This window comes from Myiozetetes cayanensis, unplaced genomic scaffold (assembly GCF_022539395.1).
Source record: "Myiozetetes cayanensis isolate MyiCay16 unplaced genomic scaffold, myiCay2020 scf1526, whole genome shotgun sequence".
NCBI lineage: Eukaryota > Metazoa > Chordata > Aves > Passeriformes > Tyrannidae > Myiozetetes > Myiozetetes cayanensis.
This window is the reverse complement of record NW_026087189.1, coordinates 1-7,444: the sequence shown is the minus strand read 5'-3', so window position 1 is coordinate 7,444 and position 7,444 is coordinate 1. Positions and strand designations below refer to the sequence as shown.

The 7,444-nt window shown below is 43.2% G+C and overlaps 1 pseudogene across 1 annotated transcript; it reads left to right on the top strand.

Moving 5' to 3' along the window:
* The first annotated feature begins 6 nt into the window (after nucleotides 1–6).
* LOC126637608 (NADH-ubiquinone oxidoreductase chain 2-like) lies at nucleotides 7–7,268 on the top strand (annotated as a pseudogene). Its single transcript, XR_007628382.1, has one exon. The product of XR_007628382.1 is annotated as an NADH-ubiquinone oxidoreductase chain 2-like (transcript).
* The last annotated feature ends 176 nt before the right edge of the window (nucleotides 7,269–7,444 follow it).

The window sequence follows — 7,444 nt, the reverse complement described above, 5'->3', positions numbered from 1 at the left end:
CCCCACAACCTGCCAATCCCCTCAGGCTTCAGGAAAAGGGTCAGCTGCCAACGACACTGAGTAAATAAATACAACTAATATTCCACCCAAATACACTAAAAACAGCACCAACGAGATGAAAGACACCCCCAAACTCACCAATCACCCACACCCCACAACAGACCCCAACACTAACCCTACAACCCCATAATAAGGAGAAGGATTAGAAGCTACTGCCAACCCACCTAAAATAAAACAGATACTTAAAAAAACCATGAAGTACGTCATAAGGTTCTTACCTGGACTCTCTCCAAGACCTATGGCCTGAAAAACCACCGTTGTAAATTCAACTATAAGAACCTCATCCCCAAAATTTTCTATCTAACCTAACAACCCATCCCTCAATATCATCAATTCCAGTCAAATACTTCTTTCTTTTAGACTCCTCCAAGTACAAAACTATTATCCAACCAACAAACTAAAAATACAACAATTGCAATATAAAAACATACAACCAACAGTCCCTGTAGCTTATAAAAAGCATAACACTGAAGATGTTAAGATGGCTGCCTCATACACCCAAGGACAAAAGACTTAGTCCTAACCTTATAGTTAGTTCTTGCTGCATATATACATGCAAGTATCCGCACCCCAGTGAAAATGCCCTCAACATCTTATCAAGATAACAGGAGCAGGTATCAGGCCCACTCCTAATTGTAGCCCAAGACGCCTTGCCCAGCCACACCCCCACGGGTATTCAGCAGTAATTGATATTAAGCAATAAGTGAAAACTTGACTTAGTCAAAGCAATCCATCAGGGTTGGTAAATCTTGTGCCAGCCACCGCGGTCATACAAGAAACCCAAATTAACCTTACACGGCGTAAAGAGTGGTCTTTCATTATCAACTCAACTAAGATTGAAATGCAACTAAGCTGTTATAAGCACAAGATGCACCTAACACCCCTTATAAAAATGATCTTAGCCTCATGATTAATAAAATTCCACGAAAGCTAGGACACAAACTGGGATTAGATACCCCACTATGCCTTGCCCTAAATCCTGATGTTTATTCTACCTAAACATCCGCCTGAGAACTACGAGCACAAACGCTTAAAACTCTAAGGACTTGGCGGTGCCCCAAACCCACCTAGAGGAGCCTGTTCTATAATCGATAACCCACGATACACCCAACCACCTCTTGCCACACCAGCCTATATACCGCCGTCCCCAGCTCACCCCTAACTTGAGGGCCTAACAGTGAGCACAATAGCCCTATTCCGCTAGCAAGACAGGTCAAGGTATAGCTTATGAAGTGGAAGAAATGGGCTACATTTTCTAGTATAGAAAACCCACGACAAGGAATATGAAACCATTCCTAAAAGGCGGATTTAGCAGTAAAGCAGGACAATCATGCCTCCTTTAAGCTGGCCCTGGGACACGTACATACCGCCCGTCACCCTCTTCACAAGCTACTAACACCTATTATACATAATTCCCCATTAAGCTAAAGACGAGGCAAGTCGTAACAAGGTAAGTGTACCGGAAGGTGCACTTAGTCTACCAAGATGTAGCTATAACAAAAGCATTCAGCTTACACCTGAAAGATACCTGCACTGTACCAGGTCATCTTGAAGCCTACTCTAGCCCACCCCTCCCCAACATAAACTAATTACCCTACCCTAAAGAAACCAAAACATTTTTTCCCCTAATCCTAGTATAGGCGATAGAAAGGTGACCAAGGAGCAATAGAGACTACGTACCGCAAGGGAAAGATGAAATAACAATGAAAAATTAAGCACTAAATAGCAAAGACTAACTCTTGTACCTTTTGCATCATGATTTAGCAAGAATTAACCAAGCAAAACGCCAATTTAAGCTTGTTATCCCGAAACCCATGCGAGCTACTTACGAGCAGCTATTTACTGAGCTAACCCGTCTCTGTTGCAAAAGAGTGGGACGACTCGTCAGTAGAGGTGAAAAGCCAACCGAGCTGGGTGATAGCTGGTTGCCTATGAAATGAATTTAAGTTCATCCTCAATTCTTCCTAAAGGACCCTCACCGAACCTACATGAAATAGATCGAGGAATATCTAAAGGAGGTACAGCTCCTTTAAAAAGTACACACTCTCCTCCAGCGGATAAGTACCCCTTACCCCCCTTACTGTGGGCCCTAAAGCAGCCACCACCAAAGAATGCGTCAAAGCTCAGCTCCAAAAAAATCCGAAACCCCCCACGACTCCCTCCCCCCTAATAGGCTAACTTATAATAATAAGAGAATTAATGCTAAAATGAGTAACTAGGGACCCTTCCCCTCTATGGCACAAGCTTACATCCAACATTATTAACAAATCACAAGATATATACCAACACTCAACAAGACTTAGTATCACAGAACCTGTTAACCCGCCCATGGAGTGCCCTAAAGAAAGATTAAAATCTGTAAAAGGAACTAGGCAACCCTAAGGCCCGACTGTTTACCAAAAACATAGCCTTCAGCAGACCAAGTATTGAAGGTGAGGCCTGCCCAGTGACAAAACGTTCAACGGCCGCGGTATCCTAACCGTGCGAAGGTAGCGCAATCAATTGTCCCATAAATCGGGACATGTATGAATGGCTAAACGAGGCCCTAACTGTCTCTTACAGATAATCAGTGAAATTGATCTCCCTGTACAAAAGCAGGGATTACAACATAGGACAAAAAGACCCTGTGGAACTTCAAAATCAACAGCCACTCCCCCATACTACCCTCCCTACCCCTGGATTATTCCCCGGGACTCTATTGGCCTGTATTTTTTGGTTGGGGCGACCTTGGAGAAAAACTGATCCTCCAAAAATTAGACCACTCCTCTATACCAAGAACAACCTATCAACGTACTAACAGTAACCAGACCCAATATTATTGATCAATGAACCTAGCTACCCCAGGGATAACAGCGCAATCTCCCTCAAGAGCCCAAATCGACAGGGAGGTTTACGACCTCGATGTTGGATCAGAACATCCTAGTGGTGCAGCCGCTACTAAGGGTTCGTTTGTTCAACGATTAATAGTTCTACGTGATCTGAGTTCAGACCGGAGCAATCCAGGTCGGTTTCTATCCATGACAAACTCTTTCCAGTACGAAAGGACAGAAAGAGTAAGGCCAATACCCCAAGCACGCCTTCGCCCAAAGATATGAACCCAACTAAATCTCCTAGGGCTAACCCCCTCTATTCTCCTAGAAAAGGACCGCTAGCGTGGCAGAGCTTGGTAAATGCAGAAGGCTTAAGCCCTTTACCCAGAGGTTCAAATCCTCTCCCTAGCTCTCTTCCCCCATCACATGACCACCCACACCAATCTAATCCACCTCACTATATCACTATCCTATGCTCTACCAATTTTAATCGCTGTAGCCTTTCTAACATTAGTCGAACGCAAAGTTTTAAGCTATATACAAACCCGAAAAGGACCCAATATCGTAGGACCATTTGGTCTTCTACAACCCATGGCAGATGGGGTAAAACTATTCATTAAAGAGCCAATTCGCCCATCCACCTCATCTCCCTACCTATTTATTGCCACCCCAATATTAGCCCTTCTCCTAGCAATTACCATCTGAACCCCACTCCCCCTCCCTTTCCCTCTTACAGATATAAACTTAGGCATACTCTTCCTCCTTGCCTTATCCAGCCTTGCAGTTTACTCAATCCTATGATCTGGATGAGCCTCAAACTCAAAATACGCACTAATTGGTGCCCTACGAGCAGTTGCACAAACAATCTCCTATGAAGTTACACTAGCCATTATCCTTCTATGTGTAATCATCTTCAGTGGAAACTACACCCTCAATACCCTCGCTACTACCCAAGAACCAATATATCTTATTTTCTCCTCTTGACCACTAGCAATAATATGATATATCTCTACACTCGCAGAAACAAACCGTGCCCCATTCGATCTCACAGAAGGAGAGTCAGAACTAGTCTCAGGATTCAACGTAGAATATGCCAACATCATACTAATAAATACACTAACCACCATCCTATTTCTAAACCCAAGTACACTTAACATTTCCCAAGAACTTTACCCACTCGCCTTAGCCACAAAAACCCTTCTTCTTTCCGCAGGCTTTCTATGAATCCGTGCCTCTTACCCTCGATTCCGTTATGACCAACTAATGCATCTACTATGAAAAAACTTTCTACCACTAACACTATCACTATGCTTATGACATATTAGCCTACCAATCTCATATGCAGGTTTACCACCCTACCTAAGACACTCAAGGAAATGTGCCTGAACTACAAAGGGTCACTATGATAAGGTGAACATAGAGGTACACCAGCCCTCTCATTTCCTAGACTTAGGAAAGTAGGAATCGAACCTACACAGAAGGAATCAAAATCCTTCACACTTCCTTTATATTATTTCCTAGTAAGGTCAGCTAATTAAGCTATCGGGCCCATACCCCGAAAATGATGGTTTATCTCCTTCCCTTACTAATGAACCCCCAGGCTAAACTAATTTTCTCCATAAGCCTCCTCCTAGGAACAACTATCACAATCTCAAGCAACCATTGAATAATGGCATGAACCGGGCTCGAAATTAACACCTTAGCTATCCTCCCTTTAATCTCAAAATCTCATCACCCACGAGCCATTGAAGCTTCAACTAAATACTTTTTAGTCCAAGCAACTGCTTCAACATTACTCCTCTTTTCCAGTATATCAAACGCATGATTTACCGGCCAATGAGACATCACCCAACTTACTCACCCAGCATCGTGCATATTACTGACAACTGCAATCTCAATAAAACTAGGCCTGGTCCCATTCCACTTCTGATTTCCGGAAGTCCTGCAAGGTTCTTCCCTTATAACAAGCTTACTACTAGCTACAGTCATAAAATTCCCTCCAACCATCCTCCTCCTCCTTATTTCTCCTTCACTCAATCCAACCATACTGGTCATAATAGCCATCGCTTCCGCAGCCTTGGGAGGCTGAATAGGGCTCAACCAAACTCAAATTCGCAAAATCATAGCCTTTTCATCTATCTCCCACCTAGGCTGAATAGCAATCATCCTCATTTATAACCCCAAACTCACATTAATCACTTTCTACCTTTACTCATTAACAACAGCCGCTATTTTCTTCGCTCTTAATTCCACCAACACCCTAAAACTCTCAGCTCTCATAACTACATGGTCCAAAATTCCCACACTAACTGCAACCCTCATACTTACTCTTTTATCCCTTGCAGGACTTCCACCCCTAACCGGATTCCTGCCTAAATGACTAATCATCCAAGAATTGACCAAACAAGAGCTAACAACCGCAGCAACTATCATTGCCCTACTCTCCCTGCTAGGACTTTTCTTCTACCTTCGCTTTGCCTATTGTGCAACAATCACCCTCCCACCCAACTCCGTTAACCATATAAAACAGTGACAAGTTAGCAAACCTATTAACACCCTAACCTCTACACTCACCATGCTGTCAATTATACTCTTACCTTTATCTCCTACAATTCTCACAATTCCATAGAAACTTAGGTTACTTAAACTGAGGGCCTTCAAAGCCCTAGACAAGAGTTATCTCCTCTTAGTTTCTGTTAAGATCCGCAGGACATTATCCTGCATCTCCTGAATGCAACCCAGGCACTTTAACTAAGCTAGGACCTTTCCTAGACAGATGGGCTTCGATCCCATATCTTTCTAATTAACAGTTAGATGCCATAACCACCAGGCTCCTGTCTACTAGACCCTGATGCATACTTAATGCATATCTTTGAGCTTGCAACTCAATATGAAATTCACTACAGAGTCGATAAGAAGAGGAATTAAACCTCTGTCAAAAGGTCTACAGCCTAACGCCTTAACTCTCGGCCATCTTACCTATGACTTTCATCAACCGATGACTATTCTCAACAAACCACAAAGATATTGGTACCCTATACTTAATTTTCGGCGCCTGAGCCGGCATGATTGGTACTGCCCTAAGTCTCCTTATCCGAGCAGAACTTGGACAACCAGGAACCCTTCTAGGAGACGACCAAATCTATAATGTAATTGTTACCGCCCATGCTTTTGTAATAATCTTCTTTATAGTAATACCTATTATAATTGGAGGATTTGGCAACTGACTAGTCCCCCTAATAATTGGTGCCCCCGATATAGCATTCCCACGCATGAACAACATAAGTTTCTGACTTCTTCCCCCATCATTCCTTCTCCTCCTAGCCTCATCTACAATTGAAGCCGGAGTAGGAACTGGATGAACCGTATACCCACCATTAGCTGGCAATCTAGCACATGCTGGAGCTTCAGTAGACCTGGCCATCTTCTCACTTCATCTTGCAGGCATTTCCTCAATCCTAGGTGCCATCAACTTCATTACCACTGCAATTAACATGAAACCACCAGCCCTATCACAATATCAAACCCCCTTGTTCGTATGATCTGTCCTAATCACCGCAGTTCTTCTCCTCCTCTCTCTACCAGTTCTCGCTGCCGGTATCACCATACTCCTGACAGACCGCAATCTCAACACTACATTCTTTGACCCCGCAGGAGGTGGAGATCCAGTTCTATACCAACACCTCTTCTGATTTTTTGGTCATCCAGAAGTCTACATTCTTATCCTACCAGGATTTGGTATTATCTCACACGTTGTAGCCTACTATGCTGGCAAAAAAGAACCATTCGGCTATATAGGAATAGTCTGAGCCATACTATCCATCGGCTTCTTAGGCTTTATCGTATGAGCTCATCATATATTCACAGTAGGAATAGACGTAGATACCCGAGCATATTTTACATCTGCCACAATAATTATTGCAATTCCCACTGGCATTAAAGTCTTTAGCTGATTAGCTACCCTACACGGAGGTACTATTAAATGAGAACCACCTATACTATGAGCCCTAGGATTCATTTTCCTATTCACTATTGGAGGACTTACAGGCATTGTCCTAGCTAACTCTTCCCTAGACATCGCCCTCCATGATACCTATTATGTAGTAGCACATTTCCATTACGTCTTATCTATAGGTGCCGTATTTGCAATCCTAGCAGGATTCACACACTGATTCCCACTCTTTACAGGATACACTCTCCACCCAACATGAGCTAAAGCACACTTTGGTGTAATATTTACAGGAGTAAACCTAACCTTCTTCCCCCAACATTTCCTAGGCCTAGCTGGCATGCCACGACGATACTCAGACTACCCAGACGCCTATACTCTATGAAACACTTTATCTTCCATTGGTTCACTCATCTCTATAATCGCTGTAATTATACTTATATTCATTATCTGAGAAGCCTTTGCATCTAAACGAAAAGTCCTACAACCCGAACTTATTACAACCAACATCGAATGAATTCATGGCTGCCCGCCCCCATATCACACCTTCGAGGAACCAGCCTTTGTCCAAATCCAAGAAAGGAAGGAATCGAACCCTCACAAGCTGGTTTCAAGCCAACCGCAT